Genomic DNA, 23,104 nt, shown 5'->3' with positions numbered 1-23,104 from the left:
GCTTTTCTAAACACTTGGGATGTAAGCTATAGTGTGATTTCAGTGTTTGAGGTATAGATCGAAGCTCTAAGCTATCTAAGGTACTTGATTTCTTTGAAACTTAAGATTTTCGGTAAGTCCTTATTTCAATGGTTTAGATCTTCTCTTCATCTTCTTTTCTTTAGGAAACTTATGGTTTTAATGTTTTGTTTTAGGAGTTTTTGATCCCGCACTTGTATCCAATATCTCGAATTTGGTAAGGAAAATAAGTTAGATTTTATGTGCTATGTGTTTGTATGATTTTATGTCTTTAGACGCTTGGAAAATATGGTTGCTTAAATAGTAAATCCTGAGATTTTTATTGTTATCGTAAACTGTAGTTGTGTCTAAACCTACCTCTAAAATAGTAGTTAAGAGGACTATAGAAGCTTTTATCACATACTACGATAATGATTAAATGGCCATTAATATTGAAGTCTATTTTTATGTTTTTTGTTTAATGATTTTAGTATTTTTTCCTTACCGAGCATTAGGCTCACTCCTTTTTTTTTAGATTGTGCAGGAAAATGAACATGGAAGGCAAGACAGATCTGAGGTGGCTTCGGCATGTGTATTGGGCGAGGAACTAAAGGAATGAACCGATGGGATCGATCGAGGTTGACGTTGATATTTTGAGCCTTTTAGTTATGTCTTTATGATTTCTGCACTTAGTATTTTGAAATATCCTAAAGATTTTGTTCTCTTTATTATTTTTTATATATGAACAATGGGATCCCGTACTTTTGGATTTTCTATAATAAAGTTTTATTATTTTATGTATGTATCCAAAAGATAGTAGTATGTCTTAGTAGTTTTAAAGGTACGAGAACTTTAGATTATCCGGGTCTTTACAGCACCCGTCTCATTAGTAAATCATCTATAGATGATTGAATGACAGTTATGGTTTAACAATGGATAACATATTTACATTTGGTGTAAAGAGTTCTATTAATTCAAGAGTGCAATTCTTAGTCTACAGTGGAGTCACGAGGAATTAATAAGGTAGTGAGTTTATTTGTTATAAATAAACTCGCGGTAACTTATTGGAGCTTGAAGTTCATGGATCCATGGCCCCCATGTCATCTCTTATAAAATGAACCTAGTAGTCTTGGATAATTAATTTAATTATTAATTATAAAAATATCATATGGACTATGTCAATGAAAATGAATAATGTTAAATTATTTATTGATATTTTGTGAGAAAAGAAATAGAAGAAACTTTGAGGTTTTTATTGCAAAGTCTCAAAGAGAGACTATTATAGCCAATTGGGACAATTTTGTTAATATTGATATATTGGTATTGATATTAATAAAATGAATTAAATAATGGTCAAAATTACAATTGGTTAATTTTGACAAATATTTAATTAATTATAATTATTAAACAATTAAAAATTAAATGGGAAACTAAAACCTATTTTATGTCCTAGCTAATTGCCTATATATACTAGTGTTATAGAATGCATTAGGTAAGATGAATTTGACAATGTAAAAATTCACTCCCAATATTCTATACCTAGTCACCCACTCTCTCTTAGTTTTCTCTCTAGGAATTCTCTTCTCATGTGTTGAGACTTGCCCACACAAACACTAGGTTGTTTTAGAGAAATACTTGGAAGAATGTGGTCTTGTTTCAAAGTGGTTTGGATTCACTACTACAAAAGAATCAAGGGAGAAGTACGAGCGTTGGCTCGCTGCCAACAAGAAAGCCAAGGTGTACATGCTACCTAGCATGTCAGACATGCTAAGGACGAAGCTGGAGGATGTCGAAATTGCCTATGAAATCATGGAGCAGCTTCAGGAAATGTTCAGACACAAATATGGACAAGCTCGTTTCGAGGCAACGAAAAAGTATGCTAATGCCAAGATGGCGCCTGGAATGCATGTTCGTGATCACTTCATCAAGATGATGAACTACTTTCAGGAGACAAAATTGCACAGAGCCACCATAGACGAGGAAACTCACGTGGGGCATATTCTGAATAGTATTGCTCCCAGTTTTCTTCCATTCACCACTAGCTACCTAAATAAACTGAAGTACAAAATGACTCAACTCATCAATGAGCTTCAAATGTTTGAAGGTATCAATGGTGGACCAAGTAAGGGACATGACAAGAAGCCTAATGCTGCTTCCGAGGTCGCTCATGGAGAAGCTAACTTAGCTTCATCCTCGAAGAGCAACAAGAGGAATAAAAGAAAGAACAAGAAGGGAAATGCCACAACTACTGCAAAACTAGCTAGAGGTGCTGCAAAACCTGCTGGGGAAAAACTCGCTGCTGAGAAAGCCAAAGGAGCATGTTTCCACTGCAAGGAGACTAGGCATTGGAAAAAGGAATGCCAAACTCTCAAGGCTAGAGGAACCCAAGGTAATTGTCAATATTTTGTCTTGGATGCATGTGTTTTGGAATATGGTAATTCTGTATGGATTATAGATTTTGGATCCACTAACCATGTATGCACTTCTCTACAGCTACTTAGCAATTGGACACCAGTAAAGGAAGGCAAGTTGAAGCTTAGAGTCAGAAATGGAGTTTCCGTGAATGTTGAAGAAAGAGGACAAGCTCATCTAAATTTTGGAAATAAATATTTAATTTTAAATAATGTTTATTTTATTCCAAACTTTAGTCAAAATTTAATTTCAGTTTCTTAATTACATCAACAACATTTTGTTATAACTTTCACAAGTTTTAATATATCAATTTTATTGAATGGATGTGAATTGTGTGTTGGATGTATGGAAAATGGGCTATACCTTTTACGACCTATCGAACCCTCCACTTTTAATAACGAGTTATTTAAGGTAGCTAGATCTAGGACCGCCAAACGACAAAATATCGATAACGATAACATGAAGTATCTTTGGCATCTCCGACTTGGTCCTATTAACTAAGATAAAATCAAAAGACTAAAAAAGGATGGGCCTTTTAGGGAACTCACAATGGGTGACCAACCTGTTTGCAAATCTTCTCTTGACGGTAAAATGATCAAGTGTCCATTCTCTGGAAAAGGAGAAAGGGCCATAGAACCACTAGGGCTAGTTCATTCAGATGTTTATGGATGCTGAATGTTCAAGTGAGGGGTGGTTATGATTATTTCGTCACTTTCATTGATGACTACTTGAGATACTCGTATCTTTACCTAATGCATAGGAAATCTGAAACATTTGAGAAGTTTAAAGAATTCCTTGAAATGCCTCAAAACCAATTAGGTAAAATGTTAAAGATCTTGCGATCTGATAGGGGTGGAGAATACATGGATATGTAGTTCCAAGATCATTTAGCTGAACTTTGGATATTATATCAATGTACTGCCTCAGGTACTCTGCAACAAAATGGTGTTGCGGAGCGTTGGAATCGCACATTAATGGAAATGGTTCGGTCCATGATTAGTTATTTAACTCTTTCAATCTCTTTTTGGAGACATGCCATACAAACTGCGTATGACATTTTAAATGTTGTGTCATCTAAAGATATCTTCAAAACACCCTTAGAACTATGGAATGGTCGTGAACCTAGTTAGCGTTATTATAGAATCTGGGGGTGTCCCGCTCATGTCCTAAGGAAAAAGGAAGGAAAGCTAGAATTGTGAACTAAACTTTGCTTGTTTGTTGGCTATCCTAAAGGTACTCGGAGTGGTCTGTTCCATAGTCCACAAGATAGGAAAGTGTTTGTTTCTACAAACGCCACTCTTCTTGAAGAGGACTACATGTCTAATATCAAACCTCGTAGCAAAGTAGTCTTGGCAGAATTGCAATCTAATTTAGCTATTCCTACTATTTCAATTCCATCAACGCATGTTGATGAAAACAAAAATATTCCTACTGATCTTCCTTAAGTGACACAAGTCGAGATTAATGAGGAAGAGCAAGAAACCATAGCTCCGGTTCAGACAGTTACGATGCCTCATCATAGTGGGAGGGTTTTTTGTACCACGATCCGCTATCGTATGGATGGTGAAACCAACATGGTTGTTGGGGACATACGTGATGATGATTCATTGTCTTTCAAACAGGCAATGGGTAGTGCTGATAAGGATCTTTGGCTTGAAGCCATGAAACAGGAAATGGAGTCCATGTACTCTAACTCTGTCTGGGATCTTGTAGAAGCACCTAGTAACTTTAGGGTCATTGGGTGCAAGTAGATCTACAAGAAGAAAAGGGGAGTTGATGGAAAGGTTGAGACTTACAAGGCTCAACTCATGGCAAAGGGTTATACCCAGAGAGAAGCAGTTGACTATGAGGAAAAAAATTCTCATGTTGCCATGATAAAATCTATTCACATACTCTTATCCATAGCCGCAGCTCTAGATTATGAGATTTTGCAAGTGGACGTCAAGACAGTGTTCCTTAACGGCAACCTAGAGGAAACCATTTATATGGATCAACCAGAAGGGTTTAAAGTAACTGGGCAAGAAAAAAAAAGTGTGCAAGTTGAATACGTCAATTTATGAACTTAAGAAAGCTTCACTTTCCTGGAATCTAAGGTTTAATGAAATCATTAAAACCTATGGTTTTGAGCAGAATGTTGGCGACCCCTGCGTTTACCATCTCTTGGAAAACAGCAATGTGGTATTCTTGATTCTCTATGTGGATGATATTTTGCTCATTTGAAACAATGTCAAGAAATTATCGGACTTAAAGAAATGGCTGGGAACTCAATTCCAGATGAAGGACTTGGGGGAAGCAAGTTATGTTCTTGGTATCCAAATTTTGAGCGATAGAAAGAACAAAACTTTGGCTCTTTCTCAAGCAGCTTGCATAGATAAGGTGCTTGAGTGTTTCTGTATGAAAGATTCAAAGAAAGGACGTTTACCGTCCCAACATGAAATCCATCTTTCTAAAAATTAGTCTCCACAGACTCCTGAAGAGGAAGATGATATGAGAAGGATTCCTTATGAATCTGCAGTTGGAAGTCTAATGTATGCTATGTTGTGCACTAGACCGGAAATCTGCTATGCAGTGGGAGTTGTGAGCAGATACCAGTCAAACCCAGGAAGGGAATATTGGATAGCGATCAAGCACATACTGAAATATCTTTGACGAACTAGGGATTGTATGCTAGTCTACTTGGGTTGAATTCTGAACCTATTAGGCTACACCAATTCTAATTTTCAGACTGATGTCGATGACAGGAAGTCAACTTCTGGAATGGTGTTTACTCTTAGGGGTGGAGCTGTGATATGGAGAAGCGTTAAGCAATAAGCAATCTCATATTCTATGATGGAGGTTGAGTATATATATGCTTCTGAGGCGGTTAAGGAAATAGTCTGGCTAAGGAAGTTCTATACAAATCTTGGTGTTATTCCAGAATTGGACATACCCCTCATTTTGTATTGTGACAACAATGTGGTGATATCCAATTCTAAAGAACCTCGTAGCCACAAGAGAGCAAAGCAAATAGAGAGAAAGTACTACATCATTAGAGAATATGTAGCAACGGGAGTATAACGCCCTACTTCCTTAGAGCCGTTACTAAGTGAGTTTAAATTGTGTCATAGCTCTCTAATTGAGGTTTTAGGTTAAAAGTGTAGTTAAACTATGATGAAAGTCGTCTAAAGGCATTTAATATAAAAATGTGGTCATTCATTGAAAACATAAAAAGTTAAACATTCGGAATCCCAAAATACTGTTTACAAAATACTTTACATCTAAAAATACATTTAAGGTCGACTTAGGCAACAAATCTATACCAATACATTACATCTTCACAAAATAACCCTGGTCGTGGCAGCCAGGTAGGCCAAACATGTACCCGTCGTTCCACGCTCTCCGTACTCATGGTTGGTTGACCTTTCCCTTTCCCTTACCTGCACCATAGAGCAACTGTGAGTCAAAGCCTTGCAAGAAAATGCAAAATAAAACAAATAACATATGCATATCTATCAACATCATATAACAAAGCAGCCAACAGGCTAAACATAGTGGTCATGCCGTCCTAGACACTTTACCAGGCCCTGGGTTCGCGGTCTTCACCGAGAGGATGTCTCCAGCATCCTAGGAGGGCCTGGCCCTAACGTCCTACACTCCACGTGCTCAATGCCATTCTTGACCCCTTGCCATACTCGACTTCCTACCGTTCCCAGCCTTCGCCGTTCCCGGTCTTCGCCATTCACTCACAAATATGCATTAAATAGCATAATATCAGCATATATTTAAACATATACTAAACATAAACAATAGGGCTACGCCCTACAATTCAATCAATAGGGTGAGGCCCTGCAATACAAACAATATGGTCATGCCCTGCTCTACAGGTACAATAGTTTTCTTACCTGTGTCCCAAGCTATATGAGCACCACAATCTCGAGCACAGTCCTCTAACACGAGCCTCATTGAAAACCTAGTCACAACATATTCATAATAGCCATCCATCAAATTCTAATCCAATAAATAACTTCAGAATATACTTCTAGCCTCCGGGACCTTGGATTCTACCAAACCAGGTGGTAAAATCCTTCCCGAGCCTTAACATTTGGGTTCCCGAGCTAAAAAACTTCCAACAGCCAATATATTGCATTTGAACCGCGGATCAGCCCCTTAAGGGCTGCGACCCGCTCAAGTCAGAGGCAAAATGCCTCTCTTCTAAGGGACATGAGCCGCGACGCGCTATACCTTGTGTCGTGGCGCACCTAGGTAGACAGAGGCTTCCAGCCTCTTCGACACACATGGGTCGCATTGCCTGAAGAACAGGGCCGCAGCTCAAGCCTCCAAACCCAAATTTACCATGCATTTTCACGAGCTAACCTCCTTGAAACTTACTAATTCCAAGCCTTAATCCTAGAATTCCTCCTAGGATACATATCCAAACAACATAACTAGTTTTAACATCCAAAAATCCAATAGAAAGCCTCATCATAGCCTAAATTCAGTCACCCAAGTTCCAATTCCAAAGCTCTAACAAAACAAAGAAAGTTTAAACAAAAACATGCTTTAATCCCTTACCTCTGAGTTAACTTTGGCCTGAGCTAAATTCCAGTTGTCATAAACTTCAATTATCCCCAAGCTCAGCAAACCTCTAGCTTCAAATTCCTAGGCTTGATTTCTCCAAAATTTTCAAACACCAAAAAGGGGAAGAGAGAATCGACGTTGAGAGAGAGAGAGAGAGAGAGTGTGAGAGTTAATGTTATCTCCCCTTCTGTTTTCCTTCTAACATCTCAACAGCTCATGAGCTTAAGGTTATTCCCTAGGAAAAAGTCCAAATTACCCTTAAATCCAACTAAACCCTCAAGTGCTACCAAGGGCAATTTCATCAATTTCCAAATCCTGCTAATTCCCCGAGTGTTCCCAAAGTCTCCATTTAATCCCGACATGTCCAAATAATTACTAAATTACTACCCGTTACTCGATAAATCCCGAACACATATTACGTCCTCAAAATACCCCCAGGCCCCTCCCGAGCCGGGTATTCGACCCCGTTGTGACTTCCTAGCTAACCTGCTCCCTAGGTTTGTCTCAGATCGTGCATCACAAATATATCACCACTCACTCATACATAACTCACGATATACACAAATATTGCATTTATGCCCTCAACGAGCTAAAATTACATATATGCCCCTAATAGCCAAATGGGGCCCACATGCATATTTAATTCACCTAAACATGCATTTCTAATCACATAATCATCAAATTCATATATTAATATAATTAAATCAATTATTGCCCTCTCGGCACGCTATTCAAGGCCCTAAGCCTTATTAGCAAATTTGGGATGCTACAACTATCCCCTCCTTACAGAAATTTCATCCTCGAAATTACTTGAATAACTCAGGATACCGATCCCGCATATCTGTCTCAAGTTCCCAAGTCACCTCTTCCAGTTTGTTGTTCTACCACAATACTTTCACTAATGCGATGGTCTTGCTCTGCAAAACTTTATCCTTTCGGTCGAGAATCTGAATCGACTTCTCCTAATATGATAAATCCTGATCCAGCTCCAAGTTCTCATAACTCACCACATGTGTGGAATCTGATACATACTTCTGGAGCATGGATACATGAAACACACTGTGAACCCCTAATAGAGCTGGAGGCATCGCCACTCTGTAAGCTACCTCTCCAACCCCCCATAATCTCAAAGGGGCCAACAAACCTAGGGCTCAGCTTGCCCCGTACACCAAACCATTTCACTCCTCTCAAGGTAAAAACTCTGAGAAATACATGGTCACCGACTTGAAACTCTACGCTCCTGCATCTCAAGTTTGAGTAACTCTTTTAGCGACTCTGGGAGGCGAGCATTCGAGCTCTAATCTTTTCAATCGCCTCATTGGTCCTCTAAACAACCTCAGGACCTAGATATCTTCTCTCACCCATCTCATCCCAATGGATGGGTGATCTACACTTCCTTCCATATAACTTCTCATACGGAGCCACTCCGATGGTTGCCTGATAACTGTTAATGTACGAAAACTCAATCAAAGGGAGACACTTACTCCAAGATCTCCCAAAATCCAACACACAGGCTCATAACATATCCTCCAATATTTGAATCGTCCTCTCGGACTGCCCAATCGTCTGAGGATGATAAGCAGTACTAAACTGCAACTATGTGCCCATAGCCTTCTACAGGATCTCCCAAAACTTGGAGGTGATGGTGGGGTCCCTGTCGGATACTATCGACCTCGGAGCCCCATGTAGTCGCACGATTTCCTTCACATACAATTTAGCATACTGCTCCACAATATAAGTCATCCTCACAGGAAAAAGGTGGGCAGATTTGGTATACCTATCCACGATCACCCACACAGAATCATTTTGTCCCACAGTCTTTGGCAATCCAACCACAAAGTCCATGGTGATATCCTCCCATTTCCACTCTAAAATCCCTAGAGGCTGCAACAACCTTGCTGGCCTCTGATGTTCAGCCTTTACCTGCTGACAATTCAAACACTTGGCCACATAATTTACCACATCCCTCTTCATCCCTGGCCAACAATATAGAGTTCTCAAATCTTGGTACATCTTCGTCGTACCCAGATGTAAAGAATAGAGAGTGGTATGAGACTCATCCAGTATCTCTTGTCGAATACCCGAATCAATAGGAACGTAAATCTGGCCCTTGTACTTCAGGAGTCCCATCTCCGAAATAGAGAAGTACTTAGCCACTCCAACTAAGACGCTCTTTATGTGCTCTATCAACTCGAGATCCTCCCTTTGTGCGTCCTTGATCCTCTCAAGGAGCATAGACTGAAGCGTGGTGTTGGCTAACTGACCAACCACCAACTCTGTACCTGCTCTGGTCATCTCTTCAGCTAACTTATCAGATATTTTCCTCGAACTGAACAATTGTCCTGGGACCTTCCGACTCAGCGCGTCGGCCACTATATTTTCCTTCCTTGGATGATATAGAATATCACAATCATAATCATTTACCAATTCTAGCCAACGTCTCTGGCGCATATTCAGATCCTTCTGAGTAAAGAAGTACTTCAAACTCTTATGGTCGGTGTATATTTCGCACTTCTCACCATATAAATAATGTCTCCAAACCATAAGTGCAAATACCACCACCGCCAATTCCAGATCATGTGTAGGATATTTCTGCTCATACTCCTTCATCTGTCTCGATGCATAAGCTATTACCTTTCCGGCCTGGATCAGTACACACCCTAAACCCTGCCTGCAAGCATCACAATAAACTACAAACTTCTCATGGTCTGATGGCAGACTCAGTACTGGAATGGTGATCAGTCGCCACTTCAATTCCTTAAAGATGTTCTCACACCTGTTTGTCCATACATACTTAGTCTTCTTACGCGTCAATTCAATCAATGGTGTGGCTATCCTAGAGAACCCCTCGACAAACCGTCAGTAGTACCCTATTAATCCCAAAAAGCTCCTAACCTCTGATACACTACTCGGCCTAGGCCAATCTCTCACTACCTCAATCTTTCTTGGGTCAACCAGGATCCCCTCCTTACTGAAAATATGACCTAGAAATGTTACTTGCGGTAGCCAAAACTCACACTTGTTGAACTTAGCAAACAACCTATGCTCTCTCAAACATTGTAACACCAGGCGTAAATGCTGCCCGTGCTCTATCTCTGACTGAGAGTACACTAGTATGTCATTAATGAACAAAATCACAAACTTGTCCAAATATACCTTGAAGACCATATTCATCAAATCCATGAAGGTTGCTGGGGCGTTGGTTAATCCAAAGGACATAACCAAGAATTCATAGTGTCCATACCTTGTACGGAAAGCGGTCTTCGGTATGTCCTCCTATTTAATCCTTAACTGGTGGTAGCCTAACCGAAGGTCAATCTTAGAGAACACTGTCTTCCCCTGTAGCTGGTCAAACAAGTCATCGATCCTAGGTAGTGGGTACTTGTTCTTAGTGGTCAACTTGTTCAGCTCCCTATAGTCAATACACGTCCTTAAGGATCCATCCTTCTTCTTGACGAACAACACTGGAGCACCCCATGGCGAAAAAACTTGGTATGATGAATCCCAAATCTAGTAACTCTTGCAACTGAATCTTCAGTTCCTTCAACTCTGTCGGAGCCATTCTATAAAGTGTCCTAGTTACTGGCTCTACCCCTGGCGCCAACTCTATAACAAACTCGATCTCTCGGTGTGGCGGCAATTCTTGCAAATCTGCGGGAAACAAATCTGGAAACTCACATAACAGTCTGGTCTCACTCGGCCCAACCGACAAAACTTTAGAGGTATCCACAATGTTTGCTAGGAATCCTATGAAACCCTCCTGCATCAAGTCTCTAGCCTTTAGTGTAAAAACCATATGTACTCGTAGTCCACTCACTTTCCCCACGAATACAAAGGGTACCTCCCCTTCCGGTTCAAAAGTCACCATCCTGGGCTTGCAGTCAATCATCGCCTCATACATTGATAACCAATCCATCCCTAGGATCATATCAAAGTCATCCACAGCTAACTTAATCAGATCAACAGACAACTCCCTAATGTCTATCTCTACTGGCAATGCTCTAACCCATCTCCTAGGGACTACCAACTCTCCATTCGACAACAAAGTATGGAATCCCCTAGCATACAAATCACTAGGTCTACATAGCCGATTTATCACTCTAGTAGAAATAAATGAGTGAGTAGCCCCAGAATCAATCAATGCAGTAAAAGAAGAACCAACACTAGAAATCTGACCTGTCATGACCAAGGGGCTAGCCTCAGCCTCAGATAGGGTCAAGGTAAATACTCTGGTAGGAGTGAGACTGTCGCTCTGTTTCGGTTCTTCCTTCCTGGCTTATGGGCAATCCTTCCTCAAATGACTGATACTCCCACAAGTAAAGCAGGCCCTGATCCTACACTCTCCCTGATGTCATCATCTGCATCAAGGACACACTGGGAAGCTCCTCCAGTTGTCTTCCCTGCCCTGACGACCACTGAAAGCACCACGTGCCCTCCTATCCGAGCTAGGAGGAACAAAAGAGTCTGGGGCCTTTCTCTTCTGCCCACTAGGGCCACTACCCCGACTAGATCCAATGAAAGGAGGCACTATCCTCCGAGCATCGCGCCTAGCGCCACCCTCTCTCCATATCTGATCCTCGACCCTCTCAGCTATAAGGGCCTTGTCTACTACCTGTGCATAAGTGGTAATCCCCGGATCCAAGGTTATCTTGACATCACGGGCGATCATAACATTCAATCCCCGCACAAACTGATCCCTTCGAGCCATGTCAGTCGGCATCAGATCTAACACGAACTTCGTTAACCGGTCAAACTTCATAGCATACTTAGTAACCGTCATTCAATTCTGAGTCAGGTTGGTAAACTCATCAACCTTCACAGCTCAGATTGCTACACTGTAATACTTCTCATTGAAAATGTTCTTGAACTCTTCCCAAGTCATAACTGCAACATTCCTTCTCTACGACACAACATCCCACCAGATGCGGGCGTCTTCTCTCAACATGTGGCTGGCACAAGCTACTCTCTCATTCCCTTCCACCGTCATGAAATCTAGGATGGAAGAAATCATGTTCCTCCGCTACTCTGCTTGCAGTGGGTCTGGTCCACCCTCGAATGTGGGAGGATGCTGCTTCCTGAACCTCTCATACAATGGTTCCCATCTATTCTCCATAGCAGGCTGGGCTGGCACTAGTGCCACAACCTGTGGAACCTGCAACCCAATGCCCTGAGGAGGGACCTGTTGCTTCAACTGTCGAAGCTCTTCTTCTATTCGGTGAAGTCTATCTTTCATCTCAGCAAATAACTGTTGCCAATTCCGTGGGGCAAGTGGAGGGTCCTGACCCTGGTTATCATCCTTGGCCCTATTGTCGAGGAGTCTGATTGATTGTCAAGGCATCACAATAATATGCCTGCAATCAATGACGCCGCTCATTAGGCATGATAACAACATCCAAAACCACCTCCCAATTCACATCAACCAAGCACAACCAGTAAATCCACATAACACAGATAACATACAACAATAAGGGGCATGCCCTAGAATCATGCATGTGTCAACTCATTCATCATGCTCCACATAAATACTCAGGAAAACAGGGCACTTTAACAAGCAATTGAACATATAATTCAATAATTACCAACCAACCCTGAGTTGAGCTTGTCACTGGCAGCGAGCGTACATGTTTTGTTGATCTCCAAGAACCATAAACCTTGGCTTGCTTTGATACCAAGTTGTAACACCCCACTTCCTTAGAGTCATTAATAAGTGAGTTTAAATCATGTCATTGGCTCTCTAATCGAGGTTTTAGGTTAAAAGTGCAGCTAAACTATGATGAAAGTCATCTAAAGGCATTTAATATAAAAATGTGGTCATTCACTGGAAACATAAAAAGTTAAACATTTGGGATCCCAAAATACTATTTAGAAAATACTTTACATCTCAAAATACATTTAAGGTCGACTTAGGCAACAAATCAATACCAATACATTACATCTTCCCACAATAACCCTGGTCGTGGAAGCCAAATCAGCTGAACATCTAATCGTCGCTCCACGCTCTCTGTACTCATGAATAGTCGACCTTTCCAATGCCCTTACCTGCACCATAGAGCACCCGTGAGCCGAAGCCCAGCAAGAAAACTCAACACAAAACAAATAACACATGCATATCTATCAACAGCATATAAAAAAGTAGCCAACAGGCTAAACACATAGCAGCCATGTCGTCCTAATCGCTTTACCAGGCTCTGGGTTCGCGATCTTCACTAAGAGGATTTCCAGCATCCTAGGAGGGTCTCTCCCTGACGACCTGCACTCCACGTGCTCAACGCCATTCCTGGCCCTTTGTCGTACTCAGCTTCTTGCCATTCTTGACCTTCACCGTTCCCAACCTTCGCTGTTCCTGGCCTTCGCCGTTCACGATCTTCGTCGTTCCCAACCTTTCACGTTCCCGAACTTTGTCGTTCACTCACAAATATGCATTAAATAGCATAATATCAACATATATTTTAACATATACTAAACATAAACAATAGGACTACACCCTACAATTCAATCAATAGGGCCATGCCCTGCAATACAAATAATAGGGTCATGCCCTGCTCTACGAGTACAACAATTTTCTTACCTGTGTCCCAAGCTATATGAGCACCGCAATCCCGAGCACAGTCCTCTAACCCGAACCTCGTTGAAAACCTAGTCACAACATATTCATAATAACCATCCATCAAGTTCTAATCCAATAAATAACTTCAAAATATAATTCTAGCCTCCAGGACCTTGAATTCTACCAAACTGGGTGGTAAAATCCTTCCCTAGCCTTAACATTTGGGTTCCCGAGCTAAAAACCTTCAAACAGCCAATATCTTGCATTTGAGTCGTGGCCCAGCCCCTTAAGGGCCGCAACACGCTCAAGTCAGAGGAAAAATTCCTCTCTGCTGAGGGACACAAGTCGTGGCACGCTATACCTTGTGCCGCAACACGCCTAGGCAGACAGAGGCTTCCAGCCTCTTCGACACACACGAGCCGCGACACCTGAAGAACAGGGTCGTGGCTTAAGCCTCCAAACCCAGATTTCCCATGCATTTTCACGAGCTAACCTCCCTGAAACTTACTAATTGCAAGCCTTAATCCTATAATTCTGCCTAGGATTCATATCCAAACAACATAACTAGTTTTAACATCCAGAAATCCAGTAGAAAGCCTCATAATAGCCTAAATTCAATCACCTAAGTTCCAATTCCAAAACTCTAACAAAACAAAGAAAGTTTAAACAAAAACATGCTTTAATCCCTTACCTCTGAGTTAACTTTGGCCTGTGCTAAATTCTAGTTTCCACAAACTTCAATTCTCCCCAAGCTCAGCAAACCTCTAGCTTCAAATTCCTAGACTTGATTTCTCCAAAATTTTCAAACACCAAAGAGAGGGAGAGAGAACCGACTTTGAGAGAGAGAGTTAATGTTATCTCCCCTTCTATTTTCCTTCTAACATCTCAGCAGGTCATGAGCTTAAGCTTATTCCGTAGGCAAAAGTCCAAATTACCCTTAAATCCATCTAAACCCTCAAGTGCTGCCGAGGGCAATTTCGTCAATTTCCAAATCCCGCTAATTCCCCGAGTTTTCACATAAATCCCCATTTAATCCCAACATGTCCAAATAATTACTAAATTACTTCCTGTTACTCGATAAATCCCGAACACATATTACATTCCCAAAATACCCCTAGGTTCCTCCCGAGCCAGGTATTCGACCCCGTTGTGACTTCCTAGCTAAACTGCTCCCTAAGACTGTCTCAAATAGTGTATCACAAATATATCACCACTCACTCATGGTATCACTCGCGATATACACAAATATTGCATTTATGCCATTAACGGGCTAAAATTACAAATATGCCAGCCCACATGCATATTTAAGTCACCTAAACATGCATTTCTAATCACATAATCATCAAATTCATATATTAACATAATTAAATCAATTATTGCCCTCCCGGCACGCTATTCAAGGCCTTGAGCCTTACTAGCAAATTTGGGACACTACAAGGAGAAGTGAAGACCATAAAGATCGCATCTGAGGAAAATCTTGCAGATCCCTTCACAAACACCCTGGGAGAGACAAATTTTCTAAAGCACATAGAGGGAATGAGTTTGAGAGATATGTCACATTTTTTAAAAGTGCAAGTGGGAGTTTGTTGGGTTTTATGCCCTTATAAAACCACATTTCTTATGTAATTCATTCATTATCAATAAAGTAGTAAGAATTATTTTGTTCAATCAAATTGCGTTGTTTACATGTTTTATTACATCATTAATTATTATTAATACAAACGTTTATAGAATTCTAAACATATGTATAGTTACAATTATAGCGACTCGATCACAGTAGATTATAATTGTAATTATATGTTCAAAAGCATTTTGTCCTAAGATTAAATTAGTACACAGGATTTTTACTGATTGGGTAATCCACGATAAGAACTACTTACACATCTGGTGTGATGTCCTATCCAGGACATTGACCAAGTAGATAAGATCGAATGTATTTTGTTACATTGGACTGGACCAATATTGATTATTTATAAGATAAGTAAGTATCGTTATTATCTAATCTAATCACATCACAACGTTGACCATAAGTCAATTCAATCTTAATTCTAAGTGATTAATATTCGGCTAATTATATTATTCAAGTCTTTTGATTTGTTCGTTACCAACTTACCTTACGAACTAGCTCATACTTACATATTAGAGATTTGGTAGTATACTTGAGTGGGAGTATTTATCATAGACATGAAGTATATAGCTTCTATTTAAGAAGTGAAACGATTATTTCCTTATAGCTTGGTTCAAATGATAAATGATAGAGTACTCATTTTTGTAATTAAGTTTACGGGAATATCATTTACAAGGAACTTAGTGGGAGTTAAGGATAAAAGGTAAAACGGTAATTTTCACCCATCTCATTAGTAGATCATTTATAGAGGAACAAATGTCAGTTATGGTTATAACAATAGATGACTGATTAGTGTTCAAAAGTATCATTTTATTAGTCTTAAAGTTTAAAATTAATTAAGTTTTAATTAATATTTTCATGGATTTATTGTCATATATTTTATATTTGAAAATATTAATTTTAATTTAATTTGTGTTTAATTTTCAGGAAATAAAATATGTTTTGACACAAGGAAAAAGAAAGAAGAAAGAAAGAATTAAAATTGAAGAAATCATGAAAAAAAATGGCATTTTTGATAAAATTAGGCCCAAAATGGAGCCCAGGCCCAAAGCCTTCAGCTACCAACATGTGACGAAGCCAAGACGAGCCGCGAGCCGAGCCAAAGCAGCCACTGACGCCACCTAACGAGCCACCTGACGCGCTGACGCACACCTACCACCTCCTGACACGCTAGCCTGCCGATCCAATCCAAGCCTACCATGTCACCCCCTTGCTCCCCATGCCCCAACAACTCAGCTACCGCTCCACTGCCAAGCCAATCAGTACACGCCACGTGTCCCATTTGTCCCATTTTCCATCAGTTTTTGTAGCCACTTTCCCACTATTTTGTACACGATTTTACACATTTTTGGGTCCTATTTCCATTATAAATAGAGAGCCAATTGGAGAAAAAAATCATCAGATTGTGGAATTAAGTGTGGAGAGTATAGTGAGAGAGAAAAGCATTTTTTTGTTCTTATTTTTCTTTTGTTTCTTTTACATTACTTTGAGTGAAAACAATGTCTATTTTAGGCTAAATTCTCTTATGGAAAGGCTAGAGAGAAGTTCATGTTTCACATTATATTTTTAATATATTGATTCTTTATTGTGTTCTTCATTTCTATATCTTTGTTTCAATTAAATTTATTTTCTTCTAATTTTTATTCTAAATTTATTAGTGTCTTTTACATAAGTTTAGTCATGCTCTTCTTATGTAATTGAGGCTCTTGGTTTAATTTAGGATATTTGTTATATTATATGCTTTTTACTGCATTCTGCCATTGGTATTTTGTCGCTCTAACGTATATAATATGATAGGTTTTTAAAATTAGAAGTTAGTATAATTTAATTAAGAACATATTTTAAGGTGAGATTTATTATATATATTTTCCAACTATAATTAATGGTGTAGAATTATAGTTGAGTAGAATTAATCAATTTTATTAAATATATATAAGTTTGCATGAATGAAACTTATGCCTTCCATATTTTCTCTCCGATTCTAATTCCTCAATTTTGTTTATTTAGTGTTTTAAAAAATATATATATATTCTTTTTCGAAGTTTATCTTTTCTAGTTTGCTAATCTTTCTTTTTACTTGTATTTTACCTCTCTGTGGATATGACATAGCCCCATTACTACTACGACCGCTTAGGAGTTTATTGGGTGATATCAATAACGTATTTACATTTGGAGTAAAGTGTTCTATGAATTCAAGGGTGCAATTCTTAGTCTATAGTGGAGTCGCGATGAATTAATAAGGTATTGAGTTTATTTGTTATAAATAAACTCATGGTAACTTATTGGAGCTTGAAGTTCATGGATCCATGGTCTCCATGTCATCTCTTATAAAATGAACCTAGTAGTCTTAAGTAATTAATTTAATTATTAATTATAAAAATATCATATTGACTAGGTCAATGAAAATGAATAATGTTAAATTATTTATTGATATTTTGTGAGAAAATAAATAGAAGAAACTTTGAGGTTTTTATTACAAGATCTCAAAAAGATAGTATTATAACCAGTTGAGACAATTTTGTTAATATTGATAGATTGATATTAATATTAATAAAATAAATTAAATAATGGTCAAAATTATAATTGGTTAATTTTGACAAGTATTAAATTAATTATAATTATTAAATAAATAAAAATAAAATGGGAAGCTAAAACATATTTTATGTCCTAGCTAATTGCCTATTTATACTAGTGCTATAGAATGCATTAGGTGAGATGAATTTGACAAGGTAAAAATTCACTCCTAATATTCTATACCTAGTCGCCCACTCTCTCTTTTCTCTCTAGGAATTCTCTTCTCATGTGTTGAGACTTGCCCACACAAATACTAGGTTGTTTTAGAGAAAGACTTGGAAGAATGTAGTCTTGTTTCAAAGTGGTTTAGATTCACTACTACAAAAATAGGCTTTAACTTCGGTTTTTATATATAGAATTGTTGGGAAATACATAAAAAGCGCAGTTAAAGCTTTTAGCGGACTTTTAACTTCGCCTTTTGGTTTGGCACTCAAAGGAATTAACCTATTACTTCGGTTTTATTGAAGATGAGTAGAACAGAGCTTTTAACTTCAGTCTTTTTCATAATAATCGAAGTTAAAGGGTACCCTTTAACTTCGGACTTTTTTAAAAAATCAAAGTTAAAAGATACCTTTTAACTTCTGTTTTTTTGTAATAACCGAAGTTAAAGGGTACCTTTTAACTTCATTTTTTTTAAAACAACCGAAGTTAAAGGTCTTTAAAATCCTTTTTCCATCTGCACGTCTCCTCATTCTAAAACACAAAATAGACCTGAAAAACCCCATTACCATCGTGAGAGAGAAAAGAGTTTCACCAATTCTCCATCATTTTTCTTGTTTTCTTTATATTTAGTTTTGAGAGGAAAAGGTTTTTCGTTTTATAATGGGTATGGGTGGTGGTAAAAAATACCCATTGTTTTGGGTTTTTTAATGGATTTTTAAGATCCAAACACGTTTTTTAGCATTGAAATAGGTATGGATAGTTAAATATTTGTTTGTATGATTTTTTATATTTTTTCCTTATTATTTTGGATTTATTATATTTTTGATAATATATTGATAATGTATAGGTTTTTAAGGTTGATAATCTTTATTTGGAGTTGCATTTGACTATTTAAAATGTATGAATCTTCCACATATGTGTTTATAAAAATTTTCTTTATTAATCTGAATTTATTATTATATTAATAAATTGATTTTTTTTTATTTTATAAAATATTATTATTTTTAATAATTATTTTGTGTATTAATCAAGTTAATATTTTGTTGTTGAAAAAAACAAATTAATATGTTGTTGTTATAAAAAAAATCAATTAATATTTTGTTCAAAGAGTCATTTGTATTAATATGTTTTAATGTTTATTTTGTATTAAATATTAAATATGTTTGATACTAGTTATATATAAACTCAATAATTTTAATACTTTATTTTTGTTTAAACTTTTTAGGACAGTTATTATTTTGGCGGTATTTTGGTTTTGAATTGGCGATTACTAACTTGAAGATTAATTTGAAGGTGAATAAGTATTTTAGTTTTATTTATTACTATTGCACGTATTTATAGAATTATAGTTAATTCATATTGAATTTAGTGGAAATTAAGTTTGAAATTAGTGAAGTAGGTTCTGGAAAATTTGTGTGTTGCGGGGTATAACGATGGAATTATGCATGTTGATTGTTGTTTTTCTTTGTATTGATTTAATAGGTACTTATGAAATTGGAATAATGTGTAGAGTCCAAGAACTTTACTTAGCTAGTTAGATAGTAGTAGTAATAGTAATAGCTAGTGATTGTTGTAGTATTTTTATCACCGTGGATTTTAGGTTCAAGCTGGGACTTAATTAGACACTCGTAGTAACACTTGTAGATTTTCTAAGTTTAACCTATAGTTTAAGAATATTAATTATAACCTAAGGTTTGATTAATATGACTGATTATGAAGGTGATAATTATTATACTATAAGGTTTAGATAGACTCAAAAAGATAGTAACACTTGTCATATGAAGGTTTAATGAGAAATTAAGTATTTTTTAGGAATAAGTTTATTAAGAGTAATATTTGAATATCCTAGGGTCTGTCAGCAACTTTGAAATCGTTAAAGGACTTAGTCAAGGTTGTTTACTCAATTTAAAATAGGCTGCAAAAAGTGTAATTACATGTTTAATATTTCTGTGTATGTCAATATATCGCAGCTATAAGGGGCGATATATCGCCATACGGGGATACGAAAAACACGTAGCTTCGCACGACAACCTCGACGAGCCTCGGGCATATGAAGCCAGGCGATATATCGCCTATAGTGGGCGATATATCGGCCCATGAGCATGATTTTTGAACTATTTTGAAACCGAGCTCATTTTAATCCTTAACCTCTTAATAAGTGCAGCATCTTTCTGACCGAGTCTTCAGCCTCTACTGAACGATTATTCAAATGTTTTTCAATTAAAAATCCATTATTTTATTCAAGTTAAATGAAGATCTTTTCATTCTTGAACTCTATAAATAGGACCTAGTACCTAGCCATTTCTTCATTCATCAAGTTGAGTTCAGAGCCTACAAGCTGCTAGGATTACTTTAGAGTGTTAAACACTTGGGTTGGGGTTATAAGCTTAATAAACACTTGGGAAGTAAGGTTTATAGTATATTTCAGTTCGAGGTGTAGTTCGGTCATAGAAGCATTTAAGGTATTCCAAATTCTAGATCATTTCTGTATTGTTTCTTTAAGTTCTTATAGTTTTTCTACTCAAATCCTAACTCGTATTCTCTATTCTTGGTTAGGCACCTAAGATCTTGAACGTAAGATTCTTGTTGGTAAGTATCATTTCGATGGTGTATTTATTCTTTTCATCTCTATTCATTAGTATACTCACTTCTCTATTATGGTATTTAGGAGTGTTCCAAAATCCTGACTTTGTTCTCATCATCCCGGTATATTGGTAAGGAAAATAGGATAGTTTCTATATGTTGATGTGTATGTATTATATGTTTATGTTATAGTATGTTATGCTATGTTTTATCTAGGGCTCATAGTTTCTTAGTGCCCTAGTGTTTATCATTTTATGTTTATAGTTATGATTTACCCTACCTCAAATATTAGACAAGGGATCCAGATGGGTTATCATATACTATCATATGATTTATCCTACCTCAAATATTAGACAGGGGATTTAGATGGGTTATCATATATTACCATGTGATTTAACCTACCTCAAATATTAGAAAGGGGACATAGATGGTTTATCACATGTTTTAATGGCCATTAATAGTATAGTCTTATATGATGTATGTTTTTATAGATATATGTTATATGTTTATAGTTTATAGTTTTGTGTATGATATGTTTCATGCTTGTAGTAGATTTTTCCTTGTTGGGCATTAGGCTCACTCCTTTATGTTTTGTATGTGCAGGAAAATAGCTATGGCGGCGAGAAGATTCTTGGCAGCTTGTGGATGTGTATTGAGGCAGGATGGAATCGATGGATTGAGTGTTCGATTCGAGGATGAAGTCGCTTCCTAGTCTTTTTAAAAATTATGTTTTATATGTATTTTTCGCACTTAATTTGTAAACCAATTATTTAAAGTTATGTTATGTTTTTATTTTAAAAACAATGGGATCCCATATCCTACTTATGAATTTATGTATTTTTGAACCGTTACTTTACAGTTTTAAATGAAGTTATGGTTATTTCTTATGTACATTTTCTTAAGATTAGTATAGTAGTTTCTAATGGTCCAAGTTTAAATAGTTGGGTCGTTACATAATGTTATAGAAATAGAGTAAACTCTGCCCAATTTTTTAGGATTTATTAATTGAACCTGTTTTTAAATATGTAGCATTTATTCATAGAGTTAAAATTTAAACTTTTTAGGTTTGGCAATAGGTTTTGAATAGGATATATGGAATTTGTGTGTTGCGGTGATAATCATAAGTCCCTAGTTTGAAGTAACATTATTATGCCTATTGACTAGATAAGGTTACTTTGAACTATGGGGCTTATGGATACCATCAAAATTCAAGGCAAGCATTCAAGATGGAAAAATAGATTAACATGAGTTCTATTGTAATTGGAGACTAAACTTTGCCTTTTGGTATGGTATTCCTCCAATTTCTAATAAACATGATATGATTATGTTTTTCTGCTCTGTGAACTTTTGCAAATTTTAGTTCTAAATTGAAAATCAACAAGTTTGGGTAGTCTTATTTATAGGAAAAATTTTGCTAATTTTTTTTAAAATATTTAATACTTAAGAAATTTCAATATTTCAAATAATTACTTAGGTATGAACACTTTAGATGTTTATGTGGTTCTTAGCTTTTATTTCTGTATTAATGTGTATATATGTGTACATTAAGTCTATATAGTTTGTGAATTTTATTTTATTTTAATTTTATTGGAATGTTCAAATATATTTATTAAAATTAAAATATTTGCAAATTAGAATTAAAAAAATAATTATTAAAATATTTTATAAAAAACAAAATAATAATAAAATAAATATATTTTTTTAGGAAAAAATACATTTAACTTCAGTTATTATGTAATAACCGAAGTTAAAAGGTACCATTTAACTTCAGTTTTTACATAATAACTAAAGTTAAATGGTACCATTTAACTTCGGTTTTTAAATATTTTTAACTTCGCTTGGATTAACTTCAGTTAATATCTCCGCGAGATCCAAAGAATAACAAGCGAAAAAACCAAAGTTAAAGCTTATTTTTGTATTAGTGATTCCTTGCAATACTTAGCATTCAACAATGACAAAAGGTTAGGGATTCCAAATGCTGTAGTCATTGTTCTGCTATGCATCTTGTAAGTACTCTAATGATTTTATTATTGTATTTACATATCTCTATAATATTCACATGCTTGTATGATTTTATGCTTTCTACTATGTCTATTGTTTTGAATATAAATTTATAAGGAGCATGCATATAGACTTATATAAATGAGATCCTACACATTTTCTTCGTACGCTTGTCTGCCAGTTGTACCCCATGTTGAGTAATTCATCTTGTATTTTTGGGGTACAACACCATGTTTTAGGAATTATTGTGGAGCAGTCCTGCACAATTATTTTTGCAAGGACTTGAGGTAAGTTAGCTAGTTTTCTATGTGATGTGTTATGTATTTGCTATATTTATGATGATGGTTGCAAACACAAGTATTTGGGTAGATGAGTTTACCAAGTATGAATATTTAGCAGACGTGCCCTAGAATTGATCAATGTGGTCCCAGGATGACAGTTTCCTCACCCAGCTTCTATTCCATAGAACTTATTGCATTTACTGTTATATGTAGGAATGCTATGTTTGACATATGTTATGTTTTAGAATGCATGTTATAACTAGTTTGATGTTATACAATGACCAATTTGATGTTAGGTTATGACAAGTTTAAATGTTTTGTCTCGATAGATGTCATGCTTGTTACAACATTGAAGTGTGAATA

This window comes from Humulus lupulus, chromosome 2 (assembly GCF_963169125.1).
Source record: "Humulus lupulus chromosome 2, drHumLupu1.1, whole genome shotgun sequence".
Classification (NCBI taxonomy): Eukaryota; Viridiplantae; Streptophyta; class Magnoliopsida; order Rosales; family Cannabaceae; genus Humulus; species Humulus lupulus.
This window is presented reverse-complemented; position numbering follows the sequence as displayed.